The sequence below is a fragment of the Hypomesus transpacificus genome, chromosome 7 (genome assembly GCF_021917145.1).
Source record: "Hypomesus transpacificus isolate Combined female chromosome 7, fHypTra1, whole genome shotgun sequence".
In the NCBI taxonomy this organism is placed as follows: Eukaryota; Metazoa; Chordata; class Actinopteri; order Osmeriformes; family Osmeridae; genus Hypomesus; species Hypomesus transpacificus.
This window is the reverse complement of record NC_061066.1, coordinates 1,549,707-1,570,332: the sequence shown is the minus strand read 5'-3', so window position 1 is coordinate 1,570,332 and position 20,626 is coordinate 1,549,707. Positions and strand designations below refer to the sequence as shown.

The 20,626-nt window shown below is 45.1% G+C and overlaps 1 protein-coding gene across 1 annotated transcript in view; it reads right to left on the bottom strand.

Annotated features, from left to right (window-relative positions):
- syt1a (synaptotagmin Ia) overlaps positions 1–19,772 on the bottom strand; it is a 90,389-nt gene extending 70,617 nt beyond the window's left edge. Inside the window, exons 1-3 of the mRNA XM_047023135.1 lie at positions 19,658–19,772; positions 18,287–18,344; positions 2,650–2,722 (exon numbers count right to left, since the gene is read on the bottom strand). The gene's annotated coding sequence lies outside the window, so the exon portion shown is untranslated. The remainder of the gene's footprint in view (positions 1–2,649; positions 2,723–18,286; positions 18,345–19,657) is intronic.
- Between the last annotated feature and the right edge of the window lie 854 nt (positions 19,773–20,626).

Here is a 20,626-nt window from a genome sequence, read left to right as displayed (position 1 = left end):
TGAGCGGGGAGGCAGATGTTCCCCGGGAACACCAAGATTGACGGCTTTCCGCGTGTATATCAGCTTGCGGAAATCACAGACACCCATGGGATTCAGCTTCCGCTTTCTCTCTATTTTTATACCTTTATTTTCCTTCCACCTGGTTGTTTTTCCCCCTTCTCCTCCAGTTTTTTTGTTTTTTCCACTGTGGTTACTGAAGGAAATCGGATCGGGTGTGTGTGTGTGTGTGTGGGAGGGGGAGGGGGGGGGGAGTCAATCCTCTAACGTGTATCCTGTGACGGCGCCACGTTGAGATTGGCTGCTGCACTGAGGAACACGGAGGACAGAATGAGCTGCTGGCTGGATACCCTGTACGAAAGCACCTGGCAAGCCTGATGCTATCTACTTTGCAAAATTAGGTTGCCTCACCGAGCAATAATTACAACACGAGATCTTAATCTCTGCCGTGGGAAAGAAGGATGGATGGAGGGGGAAGGGAGGGAGGGAGAGAGAGAGACGGAGGGGGGCAGGGTGATGGGGTATGCTGGTTCTGTGCTGGGAGACGCTCCCCACCAAGCCCCCCCCCCATATATTAGTCTCCTGGCTGTGGAGTAGTCACCTTGGTGATGACCTTGACAGCCTTCCATCATCATCATGCTATGAATTTGTGTGTCTGTGTGTGTGTGTGCACGTGTGTGGTAATGGGGGCTTGTCTTACCCATGCTAATTCACTTGATTTGCCAAGGGGCTATTGCTTAAATTCTCTGCCATCACTTGCCATGGTTATCACCCCCCTCCCCAAACACACACACACAGACACTTACACACTCACAAAACACAACTCACAAACCATGATAGTGCCAGCAGCAAGAAACAGCATCACGTATGCCTGTGGAGAGGTTTGAGAGTGAGGACGCTGGGAGGAGGAGGTAGGAGACAGAGGAGGATTGTGAAACATCTTCATTATTTCAGTCTCTTTCATCAAGTGAGCGGGACTAGAACATTGCCTTCATGCTCTGTTTGTCTGGCCCAAAGTAGAAGAGGTTTGGGAGGGGAGAGGGGGATGAGAGAGGGGGATGGGGGGCAGACTGGGAGTAGAGCCAAGAACCCAGGGTCGCTGCTGTTTAACCTCATCAGTGACGCTGTATTGCATTGTTTTAGCGAGACAGGGCGGCCTTGCTTAGGGGAACAGAGAGGAAAACACTGGGAAACAGCGTGGTTGGTCTGAGGTGCGCACCACCACCCTGTGACTCTTTTTCCTCCCGCTCTCTCTACGGGCCGTGCTCTGCCACTTTGGATATGTCACGGCCAATAAGGATGACAGATTGGGCCGCTCCCCCTGGTCCCTGGTCGGTGTGGCGGACGCGGAGTCCGTCCGAGCTCATCTGTAGGAGGCTAAGACGGCTGCTCGGGAAACAAAATGGGTTTTAACAAGGCCAGAGTCAGCCACGATGCCTCCGAAAATGGCCACTCAACTCCTCCCCGAAGTCCCATCGCTACAGCAGCTGATCACGGAAGGGTCTGGAAGTTGGCGGCAGGGTCTGAGCTCTCTGACGGTTTACAACTGTAGTACTGGACTACCAAATAATCTAATCAATATGAATCTCGAGTGGTTTAATCAGCATTAAGCTAATTCATTATTGGTTTGGCCTCCTTGTGAACTGTGCACCCTTATCTTTCATTGTGGGAAATTTCAATAAACGCATATCCTAATTATTTTTCATGTTTGTTTTTTCTTCTATTCATGTCTATTCATTTATTTACTCAAAGGGAGAGGAGCAAGAATGTGTAATTATATTCATGTTACTGTCTCTGATCACATGGTTGTGTGTTGTCGACGACCACAGAGGGTTGAGGCCTGCACTTCTGTGCTGATATGGGAGTCAGGTGGCTCAACGGTGAGGGAATCGGAATAGTAATCTGAAGGTCGCCAGTTCGATTCCCTGCTGCGCCACATGACGTTGTGTCCTTGGGCAAGGCACTTCACCCTACTTGCCTCGGGGGAATGTCCCTGTACTTACTGTAAGTCGCTCTGGATAAGAGCGTCTGCTAAATGACTAAATGTAAATGTAAATGTAAATGTGATATAAATACAATCAACTGGAGTCCAACCTTGCCGCTCGCCCGCCTCTCTCAGCATTCAACACGGAGGCCAGTTGCCATTGACTCCCATGGGACACAAGCTCATGACTCATGTTGCCCCTCAATAGCCGCGCTTTTACAATAAGGCTTATGTATACAACATGTTTGAGTCTCTTCCTCGCCAAGGTTAAATCAATATTTCATTAGTCACCGTTTTTAACCCGTGAGGGTGCTGCGACCAGGACCATACACACTATCACCAGGAGAGGCTTGTCTACGCCCCGAGAAGATGTCCTGGAAATGTATTGTTTGTTTACAAAAATTATGCTAAAATCAATGCTCTTTTGCATTATTCTTTGTTAACTCAGACTCATGTTTTACCGGAATTATGAGAATGTGCTCTCCTCGGTCATTGGCATTTAAAAGCAGAGACAGCAGAGCCCCAAGGTTATATGCCCAACAGGCTTGGAGATCTTCAGGGTCCTCATCAGTGAATGGTTGGAGTGCCTTCGAGGACCTGTGGCATTTGTGCTGAAATGGGGTGGCTGTGGCTATGCCTTTCTGTGTGGAGAGGAAGCAGAGACTAACCTTTAGCTCGACGGTGTCTGCTGCAAGAACTCTACGGGTGCTTGTTCCAATCGCAGGCGTCACTGATTCAGATCTGTAAAACATAGAGAGTCTATGAAGAAATACTATTTTCAGAGTGGGAAAATGTGAAATTAAAGGCAAAGAAACATTAAAAGGGAAAGGAACATACAAAGGCAAAGTGTGAAATCAAGACAAAGGTGATATGTTTGGGGGGGGGTTGTTTTCCAGCGCTGTGATAAGCTCTCTGACCCAGCCTTTGCTTCAGCTGTGCCATGATTCAGTGGGAAGGAGACGGGTCTCTGAAAGACGCAATCCAAATATACTACACCCGATTTGCATTTACAATCCACAGCCAATATTGTGTCACAACAGGCTCGAAGTACAGTTTCCGTAAACCAGGCACATTCAAAATTCCCATTTGATTTCCCATCAGCTATGTAATGTGTGTATGTGCATGTCTAACTGTGTGTGTGTGTGCATTTGTGCATGTGTGTTGCGTCGGCAGCGGGGTGGCCAGGATCCATTATCAATGGAGCGCTTTCATAGCCGATTGGTCGCTTTTCAATAGGAGGCTGGTGGAGGCGGGAGACAGCCAGGGACCAGCCGTGGATCTCCTCCCCACAAAGGCTGCCTGCTGCTGGGCTGTGGAAGGCACTCCAGTGTGGGGTGGTGGGTGGGAACGGCGGGGGGGTTGGGGACTTGCAGAGAGTCACCAGTTGGTGCCGTACACACAGCAGGGGTGCTACAACAGAGATCCAACAGCTCATCTAGACCTAAGGTAAATAATGTGATGTGATGTGTTCATAGATATCAGACACATTATTCCCATTCTCACATTTTCTACACCTTTTACCCTACAAAGTCTTGTTCCCACCTAATGAAAAAGCCTCAATTTCTATACCTGATGGGCAATTCCTGAAAATAGAACTTGCCAAACATACTTTGTTCTCTGAAATGCTATTCAAGGCGAAATGCCAGGTAAGAGTTAGTTCCTAATGTTGACCACTGATCAAGCAGTATCATTACTTATAAGCTGGCAAGTATATACAAGCATATCCCTTAAGAATATACTGTGTATTAATTCACATTTCAAAGCCACAGTTGTAAACAAACACATCAGCCACAGCCCATGCATGCTAATAAACATTCTGTTTATCTACAGTAGCATGTATGCACTTAGCAGACACTTTCATCCAAAGCAATGTTAGGGGGGGAGATTGGACCCTGAAACCTCTTGATCTGCAATCCCATGTTCTACGACTATAACCAACAGCTATATACGCTTTATCTGTGTCACACCATTGGAAGCAGAGGATTGAGCAATGTGAACAGCCATCACGCAAGTGTGACATTTGTAAAGCAATTGCGTGGCGCCAGTGATGGTGAAATTGGCTATAATAAAGATACTTATGAAATTCATGCAATACGTCCTGCATCATGTACATGATTGCGCAACGACCTCTCTTTCATGTCATGAGTGTAACTGTTGTCATGCCAGTGAGATAGTGTGTGTGTGTGCAAATGTGCATATGCATGGGTAGGCAAGTACTCTATGTGCCCCTATCATGTTCCCTGGAGGTTTGGATGCCCATATGAGGCGCCCGGTAGGGTTGCTCACAACGTCATCGTAATCTGTTTGTGGAGCTGCCAGCTTCCCCAGCTGTTCTTACGTGTAAATCATCCATGTACAGAGCACATTAGAGTGTTGTGACAAGGAGCCACATCACAATGGCGCTCGAGAATCGATGGCACTCCGCAGATTTCAAACGCTCCGCTAAACAAACGACGTGATTGGAGCACGACGGCTGTGTCGTCGTGGTGATATTCAAACAGTCGCCTGCGTCCAAAAACGAGTGTTTGCCTTTGTGGCTCCGTCAAGCCATCTGCAAATAAGCCTTTTGTTTTGCTCCGGGGAACGAGGTTCTTGTGTCCCACGGCACTTTGTTTTCTCCTCTCTCTCCCGCCCTTCCAGCCCGTGTCAATTCTTTTCTGTCCCTCTCTCTGCCTCTCTGCCTCTCTCTGCCTTTCTGCCCTTCCGCTCATTCCCTTTCCCCTCCATTCCTCCCTACTTCTCCTCCAATCTCCTCTCTCTTCCTGCCTCTCTGCCTGCATAGTTGTGAGTCTGCCTCCATCATCCAGGCATCAAAGGGGCAGATTCCTCCTGTAGGCTCATCTGTATTCTGCCCGGGTTGGTCTTATCGTTTATGCGTTTTTAACAGCTACTCTTTGAATGGGGGCCTCGAACTGAGCCGAGGTTGAGAGATGTGATGTCTCGTTGCCCTGTAATAAATACAGCCAAGTCTGGGTCAGTTCCTGAAAGCCAAGCTATGGCCTGCAACCCCCCAGCCTTACCCAACTCTGAAGGAAATAGGAAAACATGACACCCATCCGTACTTAGTATTCCTGACACGAAACACACAACATGCAATCTACAGGGCCATGTGCTGACCAGTTCCCCAGGCCTTAGGCAATCAACATGATCAGAGGAAGCAGTGGATGATATCTTTAGGAGAGAAGGTTTGGGGGCAGTGCTGGAATGGTCAACTGTCGACAGGAGAGATATTCCCTCCGTCATCTACAGTGAGAGGGTGAGCAACTGAACATGCTGACCTTGAGAACCGCTGGCCTGCCAATCAGAGAAGCAGTTCCCCCTCCTTGATGGGAAGTGAAGCAGAAAGCCCAGGCCCAGATATGTCAGCTGGTCTAATGACCTGCCTACAGCCCCATGTCTGTCACCCGGGAAATCCAGCATTGGACACAAAAAGGTGTGTGTGTTATTCTTTTGATTGTAAATATAACATAATGCTTCAAGCAAGATTTTAAAATACTTTTACGATCAAAAACACTGTCTGGAAATATGTTAGTCAATTTATCTCCCCATTTGGACAACTGATTATCTACATCAAGGGAGTCAGATGGCTGAGCGGTTAGGGAACCGGGCTAGTATTTTGAAGGTTGCCAGATCGATTCCCGGCCATGCCAAATGATGTTGTGTCCTTGGGCAAGGCACTTCACCCTACTTGCCTCGGGGGGAATGTCCCTGTACTTACTGTAAGTCGCTCTGGATAAGAGCGTCTGCTAAATGACTAAATGTAAATGTATTTCGAAGAAATTATTATCAAGGGTTAGTAACCTGAATGAGATACTAACACGTTTGAATGAATTGCATGCCCATTTTCTTTTCTTTGTCCCTTAAAATATCACTTGTCTTTCTGTAGGAAAGGCACATTTATAGAGTGAGATTATTGTGGTTGGAGGCTTGTGTACCTAGTCTTTAGTAGGCCCAGCCCCCCACCCCTCCTATGATTACTCTTGCGTGGAGAGGAGTACCTCGGAGATGATTAGCAACTGTTACCCAGCATGCAGTTCACCTACTCTCCCGAATGGCCGTGTAAGGATGGAGCACCACTGGGCTTACCATCTGACCCTGGCAAGCCTCCTCCACCAATCTACCACTGATGAGCGAGGCACACTCACTGGCTGACACATTCAGGTCATCTCTGTTTTGATAAGGGTATTTCTATGAAGAGGAAATTGAGCTTCCCACAGCACTAGGAGGTTAGAAATCAAGCTTTTGGTTTTAAATCAGCCTGCAGGTGTTCCCTATAGTGACAGAAGCTTAGGGTAAGATGAACCCAATATATCCTCCTAAATCTTCCACTTGTCCTGAAACCCAGCACACACACAAAAAAAATAGATTCAATCACTTCTGAACAACCTCAATTGCACTGATTTCCAACAGGCTGCTACACCTCTTCACTCTCTCTTAAAGGCAGGGTAGGGCATGTTTTTGAGAAGCCCCTTTTGCAAAAATAAACTTCACATCCTGATAGAAATCAATAAATCAAAGCTTAGCTGGTTAAATGTAAACCCTGTACGAGGCAAAGTGATGTAACTAAAGTCTAATGAACGCCGAGTGATGTCTTTCAGTGTTGCAGAGAAGCGTCCATCAGATTTCTGGGGGATAATTTGCTTCTGAAAGAATATTTCACAAATTTCTTAAATTGACTTATGGTCCGCTTGACAGTGTGTGTTGGGGTGTAGGCATGCCTATTTTTATGGACTTACTTGAACTTGATTCATTTTTAGGCTCATTGGCAATGCTACACTTTTCGTGTCCTCAACCGTATGCCTTTGAAGAGCAACTTTCTCAAGCGTTTTCCATTTTCAAAGTTTTCCCAGCTCCTCACTGTATATTCCTGTGTCCTATCCTCTTTCAAACCCCCACAAAGCAGGAACCTGGCATTCCACAGGGCCTTTTCAAATTGGTTTAAACCATCCATGATCCAGTGACACTGGCGTACAAGTGTTCACAAACACTCTGCGCTCAAGGCGGCTCCGACTCATACCGAAGACACAGAGGCAGTGATCACAATGGCTCCAAGGCAGGCCCTTTATCCCTATGGCAGTGCGATGTCCTCTGTAGACACTGCCCTCTGAGCAAACAAGATTACCTTGATGAACATAGGCAGGCTTGTTTACTCCTCGTCTCAAGGTACTTTGGGGGTGACTCACCGGTGTCGAGGACTAGAAACTTTGAAGAGCTCCGTGATGCGGTCCTTAGATATCCACTGCCATCAAACAACAGGCGCTTCAATGGAAAACTCTCCCCGGCAAATACAAAGGGCCCCTGCTTTTTACATTAACGTGTGAAGAGATGTTGAATAATCATCTTTCGGAGCGGCTCCAAACCTGGGGCTTCGCGTGCACCCTTGCTTGTCCTCCACTGATGGGTCTAAAATGGAACTCTGCATCCAAATCATTGAGTGCACTCTTAAAAATGAGAAGTAGAAGTGCTGATTGAACTGGATGGCTGGTAAACAACATTCCTCTTTTTACTTTGGAGCCCTTTGTTCCCATTGGTTCACGTTGGAGATATATTGGGCGCAAACTCTGTTCCTGAACAGCCTGCTGGATGGATGGATGGATGGGAGGTGAGGGCTTGTAGCATGGAGAACCCCCCAATCCGCCCCAACACTATCACATGAACACACACACACACACATCCTAGCAGCTGGCAGTGGGGTAAATTGCTCCTGGGCCACCGGAACCTGGCTGTTATTTCCTCATCTATCCTCCGGAGTCCCAAGCCAAGACTCCATGGGAACAGTCATGGACATTTGAACAATACAACACAATACAGCTCTCCTCCTCCTGCCACCAGTGGGTTTCCCAGTCTGGCATTCACCTAGTCGAGCAATACAACATAACTAGCCCCAGGTCCCACTATGGTCCTTGATGACCTCGCAGTCAACCTGAATGAACCTATTTGGGCCTGTTAAAGCACCAGTGATCACGATGGAGGGTGACAGGTGTCTGGCCTACTGGGCGGTTGTCTAGTGTGGGTCAGGGACAGATCGAGGGACAGGGGGAGGGACAAGAGCTTTATGGCTGCATGGCCGAGAAGCCATTTGAGTGTGGGCTTCATCTCGTCTAAGGCTAGATTATTCCAATCTCTTCAAACATCCCTCCATGCTTAAGGTGGCGTCTCCTCAAACTACGTCTGCCCTGCGCTCATGGGGTTGTCTGAGGTCAAGATTCTTACTCACAATGTCTGAGGCAGTTTACGTTGTCCGGGGGATTTCTTGGGCATGAGAGCGAGGTGTGGTTGGGTGTGGGGATGGTGGTAATCCATCTCAAAACAGGGAGAGTAGTTGTGTGTATATGTGTTTAAGGAAGGGATTAGTCAAATGTGAATTTTACTCAAATAATTTTACAGTTGACTATAATCAGCAGGGAAAGCCATCTTACACCCCTCACAGTAACTTGGCCCCATTTACTAAAGCTACAGTGTGTAAATGCCCATCCATTACTTGGCCTCTTCCAACAATGACTCTCCCTCACTGCATCTTAACTGATCATTATTCACCTGAGAGGAAGCGACTCTGCTGTAAGTCCAATTTCACAGCAAATTTGGTCTCGAGCGCGAGTGTGCAAATGAGATACAGTAACTGTGAGAGATGCATTATAAATCAAATCAAATTAAACGACAAGAACTGATGCATAACGTGTCAGCTCCTCAACGCCTTCAATTTGGAGCTCATATTGGTCAAGGGTGGCATTGTACTGTAGCCAATATCTGAGAGGATAAAATACATAATCTACTACTGGAAAGAATTGCTCATGTTTTAAAGGAGAATGTTAACTTGTTTCTGTTACATTGATCCAAGTGCGGCTAGACAGAAATCATTTGCTGTTTTCCGTCTCCTCCGGTTTGATTGTGACCTACCTGGCAAAGCCTTGACACTGGTGTCTTAAATACATGACAAGAAAAACATTCTAAACATAATTTATTATCTTGGAACAGTAGAGAGACACTGTATGTGTATCATGGTTCAAGGTGTGCCATCGGTGTGAACGGATTTAATGTCTACATGCATTTTTTTTGTCTCAATAAAACTGTGCCATGGGGGGGGGGGTTCATGAGACCACAGTTCATTATTTCGTGAGTGATTTGCAGTGGGGACCTGGGAGCATAACAACCATGTTGGCTTGGGAAAGAAGTGTGCTACCATCCCACACTTGAGTTTATACTTGTCTGATGAGGGTATTACATAACTGTGTGCAAAGCTGTCAACATTCTAACTGCATCCGAATGCACCACAGCGAAGTGAATCTGGGACCTTCCTTTCATCAACAGACACCACCATGTACAGAGGCCACAAAATGGCGACGGGAGTGTTAGGGCGGCTTAACAATGCTCCTAGATTGCTGCCCCCATGTCTCTTAATGCACTTCTCCACAGCAGACCATTCCCCCTGGAGGATCAAAGCCCAGCCAGTCCCTGTAAAAAGCTTCTTTCTGGGGCCTCCGGGGGCCAATGACTCAGCCCTCTCTTCCGGGACGTTTTGAGGACCCCCATCTCCACTTTCATCTGCTCCCTCAGCTTATTACTTTGAGTAGGTGCCCCTACGGATGCCTGCAGTCTTTTCATCTATAAATGCAGGGGGCGAAGCGAGGGCCCCACATGTTGTCATCCCGAACATACGCCAAAAACAATACCCTGCCATTTTGCCACAATTGTGCCTTTAAGGAGAGCTAGAGGGTACTCGCAGACAAATGGTAGGGGGTGAAGCTGAGGCCAAAAAAAACTTGACAGCAGCAGGGTCACAGTCTAAGGGAGGCTGTGGTGTAACCACCCTATTGTCCAGCAAAATGAAGGCCTTCAAAGCCAGTCAGTTATTGTACCACACCTCATGCCATGCAGGGAAGCTCTGTCAAAACACATGGTTCAGGACTGTTCCACTGGACTACCTACCTCCATTTCAATTCAAGCACATTTTTCTAGAAAATGGCGGCCTACAGTCAAATTTGACTGGATGACCTACATCACCTCTGCAATGACTATAAGGTAGTAGTACTAAGATAAAGACAGACAATACAGATATATGTAGTTGAGAGGTAGTGTTAATTGAACTGTAGTATTGCATCAAATACTAAACAAATAAACAAATGACCGATACAGGCAAATTAAGGCACACATTAAGGCAGACTCTCCTCTCTTTTATCACTGTGTGGTGTTCCATTTTTGTCCTTCTGCCTCCTACCCTCCCCTCCCCCTGCCCCTCCCCCCATCTCTGAAGAGAGCCAGTTAAATGGGCATTTGCTCGACAGGGCCTGTGAAGGTGTTGGTGATGGTGAGAGAAATGTGTCCGTATGTTAATGATATCTCAAGCCCCGAACACCACCACTGATGAAACTGAGAGAAGCTGACATTCCAAATGTGTTACCTCTCACTCTCAAGTTGACCGGGTGATTTGAGGGTTATGCCAGGATTATCCTGGTGCTTCTTCTAGCCTTATAAAGCAATGCTCTGATATTTTTATTAAAAAGGGTCTACAGGAAGTCTCGGGCTTGATCAGTGTATGTGGTGTACTGTAAACATGTAAGGACAAACATGAGTTATTTGGCATCTAAAATATATTCAATCAGAATGTACCTTTCTCCTGGACAGGACAGCTCTGCATTCTCTGAACCTCGTCTCCAAATTCAAGCTCGCTGCACTTATTCTTGGAGGTGTGAAAGCTGTGACGTGCTTATCAGAAATAACAGCACATTCAAGGGAGGCTTTTTGGTTTCTTAGCAACTCGACTGCAAACCTATTTCCCGCCCAGTGCTAATAGAGGAGTTAAAACATTCACCAAACATTGGCAAGATTGGGAGAACGTGAGAGGATAAGATGAAAATAAAAAAGCACACAAAACTAACATGCACCTCTCTAAAACGTAAGGTAACACAGTATACTACTCAAATGGTCAACAGTGTTGGTGTCTTCGGATAATACAATAAAAAGACAGGGGGATTTTATTGGAATGACTGTAAATGACTAAATACATAGAAGCGTGGTGCCCTCTTTTAACATTAGACACCAAGTCCATTCCCTTGAGAAATTAACACAACTTTTAATATTTTTGAATGTCACAGTGAAATGCTCTGTTTAGCATGTTTTGATTAGTTTTTGTGTCCCCAAGTGCAAAAACATTGACTGAAAAATGTAATGCAATTCCGAGCCAAAACAAACTTTTCTTGGTGTGCCCTGTCCTGAAACAGGTGTTGTTGGTTTGGTGTGTGGCCCAACACACACCTCGGCTGCATGGACGGTTGGCGGAATGTGCCGGAAGTGCTGAACACTGATGAAGCGACGCTGACAGAAGGCTCAACAGTGTTTGAACACAACAAGCAGACACCAAGAATTATGCTCCCATGTTCAATTTACAGCCGACTGTGAGCCAGAATGGCATTAAATAAGCATCTGGGCGTTTTGGCTGCAACTGCCTATCGACCAGGCTGAGAAATCCCTCTTCTTTTATGAAGCTACCACACCGTAATCCAGCCTTGTAGGGGGACCTGTCATTCATCTCACTAGCCGTCCTCGGATGTGATTCCCACTGGTCATGCACAGTGACAGCGGACTAGCAAATCAGTTGTATGTTAACAAACCCTGAACCTTCAAAAGGGGAACCATTATCGAAGGTGGTCGATAATATATACTGTTTTAATTCACTGTACACATGGAGTAATACGTAAAGTAAATACAGCGTATGCTATTGGATTTAATGACGTGTTTTCAGTCAAGAGAGACTTCCTGTGCTCTACTTCCCTCCATCATCTACAGTGAAGTAGAGGAACTGCATGGGTGAAAACAAAATGGAGGATGCCTTCTGGGAATCCGCACAGACCTGTCCACTTCTCTCACATCACAGCAGACAAATGAAGGGAGACAAGCAGAGAAAAGCTTTTTGTGCCATAGAACTGCCTTTCCTCCACTCCAGTAGCTGTAATGTTTTATATCCTACTGTACATCACAAAGCATTCAAACTGGATCAGAATATACCATTTGTGCACAAAGAAGAGATTCACTCTGTACTAAATACTCTTCAATTATCAATAATTATCATTATTATTTCATGTTATTCTCACTGGTGATCGGAAGAATACACAGAAATATAATATCATACAGGCACTACACGGGCACCGACCTTCTAAAAGAACTACAGATCCCATTAGCAAAGCAGAGTGTTAACAGGTTTGTATTTGTTGGGATGTAGATAACTGAATGGAATCGAATGGAAAACATCAAAGTATGTATAAGAAAGAGATATATTTTAAAAAAAACGTCAAAAATAACACGTTGTGTGAGAGGTAAAAAGCAGTTTTTTGTCACCAACAGAGAGCTTGATTAACCAAACCGATACGTTCCGAGAATTATTCCTCATGCTCTGATTGCCAACTAAGTTTAAGAGGTCTCGTCAGAATGATTGAGTTCACCCCTGTAGTCTGTTTAAATATTTCCCTGACAGATTAAGTTTGCTGAACACACAATTCAACACAATTACTGCAGCCATTACAGTTTGTCATCTGGAGCCCAGAGAAATGAAGTGGCAACAGACCACCGTGGTGACAAGAGCCCTAAACTGCTCGAGCGTCGACCAAGCCATCCATGTGTGCCTTGGTCGTTTGTTTGGGGGGAGGAAAGCCAAATGTCCGGTTTCAAGAATTCAGACAATTTTGTCTCTGTGCCTTTAAGAGGATAAAAGAGAAAAATACACAGAGAAGAAGGAGAAGAATGAATGGAGCTCAAAGGGAGGGAAGGACGGAAGGAGTGCAGGTGGGCAATTCCGAGGTAGCAAAAACCAGCATTTTACTGGATAAATCTTCTGGTCCATTTAGTGACATTTAGGCTCAATGGGCTGTTTTGACCAAAGGGCCTCTCTTCCGTTTGTTATCAGCCTGTTATCATCTCTATTGATTTCTTAGAGAGCCTGGCGAGAATGAATGGAGGAGTCCAGCACCTTACTCTGGGGGGGGCGGGGAGAAAGAGAGAGAGGAGAGGCTAAACATTGTGTGTTTGATGGTGTTGTTTGAGCCTCAGCGTTCTGGATCTTCTCAATCTGTTTGTTCCCCGAGCAGTGAAAGTGGTCCACTTGAAGTCAGTGAATATTTACAGAGGCACAGCCTAATCCTCAGGGGACAACCCCACCCACACTCCCTGTGGAGTGTGGAAAGAAGGATTAAGCCTGCAATCCCTGCCTCAAAGACAGAGACAAGCAAGCCCTCCTAAACACATACATGCTCTCATGCTTGGGTATACCTACACACAAACACACACATCTGTCTGCACTACAGCAATTTATGCCTTTTTTTTACAGAGCAGATGTTACTAAGTGTTAATACTAAGCTGTCTTGGAAAGGGTTTGGGAGCACATATCCGTGTGACTCACCAGCGTCTGATTTGAGTGCAGTTTGAGAAATCTGCCCCAGATATTTCACATGGTTCACGACAAGATTAAGACACTCTTGCTTTGATCCTGCTAAGACACTCCTCTGTAACGTTGGTATTTCCAAGCTGTACCAGTGTGAGATGATTCCCCCGTGCTTGCCTGAGGTCAGCTTATGAGAGGGATGAAGGGATCGCTCTCTTTCTGCTCAGCCTCTCTCCTTCACATGCTCTTCTACTCTCTGCCCATCCCTTACTCTCTCATCTCTACTTTTCCCTGTTCTACTGTCCTCTACTCTCGCTCTGATACTTTCCTCCACTCTCTCACTCAATTTGTTGTGTCATGTTTTATTACTTCCAGATTCTATTTCAGAGCAGCAAGGTGGGGAATATTACTAGAGTCAGCAGGGGGTCACCACTGTAGGAGGGCGCTCATCCTACACCCTTTGATTATAAAAGGTCATACTTCAGGCCAAACTTTGGGTCAACATATCCAGTAGAACTTGAGACTTCAGACAGGATACATGGGAAAAAGAGACAGCAAGTTGGTGCTAAATATCAGCAGGCTAAGAGTCATGGAACATCCTGTCAATGAAATTGCAAAAAATGAATCCTGTGAAGCTTTGAACACTATCAGCCGAGTCCTCTGAGACAATCCTTGGCCAGGAACGTAGAAGTGAATGCGGGGACAGAGGAACTTCAGATCAAGGATAGCCTCTGGCTTCAAAGAGTCCTCAGGATGGAAACCACTGTCGACCCAGACACATAAAACCTTTCCCCAAAACGAAAATAAATACTGCAAGGTATTGTGTCTAGAGAAATGTTAAGTTCAAGAAAACTTTTCAGAGCCTTCTGTCAATGCTTCCATTCTCTCCACAGCAGCCAAAATTGTGACTACCAGTCTTATGGCCAGATTGAACTTTGATTGAACAGTGCATGGCCATGGGTGCACTCTCTTGTAACACAAGTTTGAAAGCAATGTCTGAAAACATGTCTCCAGACACCCAGACTGACAAGAGTCAACTCATTTCCTGAGGGAGGATTTCAAACGGGTCCCTGTCTGTGTCACCCGCTTAGGGTGACCGCTATGGGGCATAGAAGTGTTGAGTATCAAAAGGACACAGGTGCCAAGGGAACATGGTGTCCCGGGAAATCGGACTCAGCAGCCATTTTGAACATGCAGAGTTTCTTTTTGTCTTCTTCTAAGCCCCTCTGGAGGACAGTTTGACTTTCCCCTGGATAAGGATCGCCAAGCTGGGATCTGTCACCATCCTGAAGTTGTTGACAGGAACCAGCCTCCCAGGCCCCTGTGTGGCTGAGTTCTGTGTTCCAGCCTGGGAGAGAGGCTAGAGGACCTGCAGCCTAGTCCCCATCGTGGGGAGGATGTACAGCAGTCCTTTCCAGAAGCACAATAGCCATTGTTTAGTTTCTTTAACCTCATTTGATTCCAGTTGAGTCCTTTAGTAAGGGCATATGCTCGCAGCGTCAAATGAAGGGGGATGAGGTACCTTGGAGGGAGTACTGATTAGTGTGGAAATTGGTCGTCCTCATTAGCCACCATTACATTCTGAGCCTACTCAGGGACAACAAGAACAACTACCACGGTTGATGAGTACATCCTCTTTCTCTCCCCCTCCCCTCTATCTGTGTCTGTCTGTTGCTCCCTCTGTCTTTCTCTGTGTCTGTCTGCCTCTCTCTCCCTTTGTCTGTCTGTCTGTCTCTATCTCTGTCTCTCTCCCTGTGTCTGTCTCTCTCTCTCTCATCAGTGTGCCTAGCCCATTGCATAATGTTGCATCATTTAGATGATACTCAAGCTGACAATAATTTGCAATAGATTCCATTAACATCTAATTCAGTTATGCACTTGCTTAGGAACATGAACTAACTATAAAAAAGAAGGTTGAGTAACAAAGTGAACTTTACAACTTTTTCCAGTAAATAATTTTACCCCGATGAGTAAACATTTAACTGATACTGTATCTAGTTGTTTTTAGCTGAACAGACACTATTAGTTGAACAGTATCCATGAAAAGTCTCATTAAAACTTTGCCCCCTAAAAATATTGCTAAATTTCCTCCATGAACACATTAGGTATTCAATTTCAGTTTACGGCGGGAGCGGGGAAACATCAAACCTTGGTTATTAAAGAAAAATTACTTACTTTTTACTCGCCAGAAAATGGAAGCACAGAGAATAGATGTGAAATTATGTCGGGTATCAACCCTTCCCGTATCTGAAGAGTGAACACTGATGGAGAAAAGAAATTATGGAGGAAATGAAATAGTATAATAGGGAGATTAAAAGAGGAACATAGACCTCAGCCTTTCCCATTGGTTTGGAGACGCAACTGAATAATAACCTTGACAGTGGAAAATGAGAATCTGTGTCACTGGTGGCCAGACCTAAAGATTGACTGAGAGGCCTGTCTGAAACAGGTTTACTCTAAAAGCCATTTCTGAGGGCCATAATGGACTTTGGAGTGGTAGGTAGATTATAGCACCCAAGACTAGGGCTAAACCCTGTTCAAGTAACCCCAAAAGGTTCTCCTCCTGTCCACTATTGCAAGCCACTGTGAGGGCCAAAAACACTTTCCAAAAGTCCAACTTCTCTTTCCAGCATTTTCCAAAACGTTTCTCATCCCTATTTTCAAACCGAAAACGCAGTGAGCTGTGCTGTTGTGCAGCATCCCGATTTTTTTAACGAGGAAACTAAATGTGGTGTGAATCGGTCTGTGTGAAACCTCGCCGCTGTCGCATAGCTGCTTTGCATGACATGACGACGCCGTCTCCTCACACTCATCTCCTGCCCACTCAGTCTCTCCGTGGGAGACCTGGCGAAGCGCTGACTGAATGAGCTGCTTGTCAATCTCCCCCAACCAGCTGTGAGCCGTGAGCCAGATGACGAGAGCAACATACAGATTTATCGCTCTATGTGAGCAAGCACTGTGAAGTTATTACTGGGGATCACATGACAGCATCGCATCGTTTCTAGCTCTAGTCATGTCAGGCCCATCACCTGGCTCAATCCCAGTAATCCCAGATGACGGACATGCATCAATGCTAATCTGGAAGAAGAATATCCCAGTGCCCTCACTGCAAACCCCTCGACGTCCTGAGAAAAACGGAACAAAAGAACACATAGATGAATCTGTGGTGAGTGGGGAAATCCTCCCCAGGTTATTGCTAAAGGGTCAGAGGGCGACAATCAATGCACGATCAATGGTCTGACCTTGAGGGCCTCAGAGTGATGTGAGACTGTGAGATGATTGACTCTGTTTAAGAGCTCAGAGCCGCTACTCTGTTACTTACATCTGGCCTGTCTCATCCTCTACTTATGCACTTCATAGATCCTGATTGTGTATCAGCTCATCATATGTATGCACTTTATTCCAGAAAACAATGTTCTGTTGCTAGGAGTGCTTGGAGGTGTGATTGCTCATTTAGGGTCAGTAAATATAAGTACAGTATACGGAAAGCGACTTGACAAAGACGTGTGTGGTTTAAGTGTGCCTGTGTATGGAAGATGTGAAATCTTTCCCTGCTCAAACACGCAAGCATGACAAAAATGGATCAGGGGCCAACTGTAAGGCTTGGGTGGTGATGAATTTGCTAGCTAACAAGATGAGGCTGAGGGTTCTGGCAACAGGGGAGACAGTACGGGGGGGGGGGGTAAACTTGAGCGATGCGCACTGAGGTCGTGTTGGGACGCACATAGTGCATCAATCACAGGTGACAGTTGGGACAGACGCAGGGAGCTTCATTCATCACGAGAGGCGCCCCGCCCATGTCAAATGATCCAGCTTTAATTACTTATCTCCAAAGAGCCATTCCTTCAAAAGCAGCCTGCCAGCCACACTGCTCAGAGCTACTCTACTGTGAAGACCAGGGGTACTGGATACTTCACACCTCAGATTTCACTGCCCTCTATTGGTAACGACCAGACCTGTCCCAGAACACCTTTTGCAATGATTTTTTTTTTTTACAGTTGAAGGAACCCTTTATTTAGCAGATGCTAACATTCAAAGTGAAGTACAGGGTAAATTTGAACCTGGGACCACGGGATCTGCAATTGAATACTCTGCCACTGAACTATACTGAAGATGTTTTGTTTTTTGTTTTTTTTGGAACTGGGTGCACACAGTTGAACCATGACACCTCAAACTTCCAACCCTGTCTCAACTGTTAGAGCAGTAAGGACATGGCATGTCTCTCTCCTTCTGTCTGGTCTTGATCTTGTACAGCCTTCTCACAGCTGACTCCACTCCATTGGATTAACACACAGCTCCTTTGGGCTACTGGCGTCTGTGGCCATGCTGGAGTCTCAGTGGTGAATATTAGATTGCACGCCTCCAGATCTCATTAAAGGAAGCAACAGGACAACGTCTGCATCCCAAATGAGAGCACAGGCCATCAGGCGTTCTCCCTCCCTGTGCGCATTGGCTGATTTGATTGATCGTGTGTGCGTTTGCAACCTTGCAATCACTGGGGATGTGAGCTCCAGTGAAAGTTGCTTTTTGCTGCCACTGAGTCAAACTCAAAGTTAAGTGATATATAGTTTTTACTGTACTGTGCACAACACATGCATGTCATGTAGGCCTAGGTACTGATTTAGACATTCATGTATGCTCAGGTTGCACTACATTTGAATTAATGTAGCAGATACTTGTATCAAAAGTGACATATGAATAGTGCATAATACTGTAGTATTAGTACAGCAAGAAATCTAGGACCAGAAGTGCACATCTCTAACAGCAATTCAGTGGCTACTGCCAAGAAACTATCCATATTTTTTACCAGGATCTTTGCAACAGTAGTATCACCTCTACAATCATACATAAATATAATGAAAGGACAACAATAAGTGAAAGTGTACATGGGATATTTACAATAAGTCAGATATAAGATAGACCAAGTCACTTACGATGTCTTCAGCAGGTGTCCAATAGGTGTACCTCGTCTTTCTTCTCAATGTTGGCTCACTAAAAGAAAGAGAGGGAGAGATCAAGAGAGATCGAGAGAGATCAAGAGACAGAGAGAGAAAGAAAGAGAGAAACGAGACGGAGAGATATTAGATGTGACAAGCATGTCCTTACACAGACTACAATACAAAACAAAAAAGCCTTAGGCCACCCATAAAGCAGAGGAGGGTGGGGGGCGAGTGTCCCCCTCTCAGAGAGAAGAGATCGTCATAAAAGCATTAAAATAGGCCAGGGAAGCATAAAACAAACACATGGCCGGATCCACTGAACCATGACATGACTGCCATCACTCACAAAGCATGGGGTAAAGCTCTGTATTTTGCGTCGGAACTCAATTTGAAATAGTACAGTATGCTTAGTTCAAGATGTGTAGTGTGGCAATTTGTGAACTGGATCCCTTTGACAATAGAACCCAGACTCCCAAAAGCCAAAGCAAAACGCGACTTAATAAGAACATCCAATTAGTGAGTGTTTTGAGTAACAGTTTAGATGTAGCCGGGGGGTAAAATGTACACAGTGGGCCGAAAATACATTAATTACGAAGCACTACCCAAAAAATATGAGTCGATTCTGAAGTGAAGATTACATTACTCACTCCGAATGTCCACATCCAGACCTACGTAGGGATGTACACACGAAATGTGCAAAATAAGTAGGCTACCACTCCAAAGGCCGTGTGTAATAGACGGTTATTTTATAATTAAGCCAACATCGGGGATGCTTAACTTGTGCAAAAGCACGCATCTCAACGCAATAGACGCATGCTGAACACAAAGACGCTCACGCGCACACAAACACAAAAATACTATTTAATTTTCAATTATTTTAGACCAAACTGGACAAGGCTAACTGACGGATTGATGATACGAACAAGCAAACACGAGTAGCCTACTACTTCCGCAAAACACACCTGCAGTCAATATTAATGTCAGTACCCATGCTGAAAAATATTGTAAAGAGGTTGACAACTTTTTTTTTTGCAACTTCCCGTATACTTTGAGACAATAACTCGAAATGTTAAATGTAATTAATGTTGCTATATTTTGTTTATTCGACATCAATGCAACAAAGACCAACCTCTAATTCAGTTGTGCTCGATATTGTGTTTGTATTCGTCTAAGCAGCGTGCATTGGTAGAGCTATCAAAACTGATCTACTACATGTTGCAAAACGAAAGCACGTTTTCTTCAGAATACAAACAAGCAAAATATAACCAAGGTCCTACTGTGAACCTTATCCCTGTTCTTACAAAATCAGTATTTTGTAATTTCGTAAAATCTTTCAAATCCCATCGAAAATCCTAAATTACCCACCTCCTAAATCCACGTAGTCTGTTTCGATTCCAGAAAAAGAGGTCCACACATCGGGCAACACACTGCCGATTAGGCTTCAGTCCTGTCCGTGCTTTCCTTTACAACTGTCATAAACCACCTACATCACGAGAGCTGTGCAGTGCTACCGGGTGTGAAACGATCAAACATTACAAACAAGGTCGGTAAGATATAGCTTAAACCACGGCTTCTAATTTTCTTTTGTTTTTTTTACAATAATTGTTCTTTCCTATTTTCCAACAACGGTAAATCCAGGGAGTTCAGCACTATTTAAGTGGAGAGCGACATTTCGTTTTGACAAGGAATTAATTGATTTGCCATTGTCCAGACAATACGGGAGTCACTGTAGGCTATTATTGATTACGTAATTCCTAACAAAAAGTTTGCATTTGCTAAATGTAAATGAAATATATGAGAAAACATAATCTGCACATACGTTGTATCGTACGGTATCACACAACTCTGATACTCATACTTATAGTAAGCAAACCTATGGTTTTACCCTTCTTACGTCAGGCATAGGCGACGGTGAATTGATTGAAAAGTGACTTCAGAGGAAGCAACTGTCACAGTGTTCAAACTGTGAATATAAGGTCATGCCAAACTCTCCCTTTTCCGTTATCTGACTGAATGTATTATTTGCAAAAATTTTAGTCACAGAATTCCACATGCCTCTTGCACCATCCAGAACATCTGTCCTGCTTGTGCCAGGCAGTACTGGTATTGGAAGTGTCTGGACGAGAAGTGTCTGTAGGTTAGTCATACGCCCATCTTCTAAGAATGTCCCCAGATGTCCCCTGAATATAGGTTATAGTACTTCGTACACAATTTACGTAATGGCGCCATTATACCATTACATGACTGGAGAGGTTTTCACTGCTAATAGTAATGGGATCAAATAATCTAATTAGGATCTCTAGGTGTAGCAAACAAATACTATTTTACAGTAAA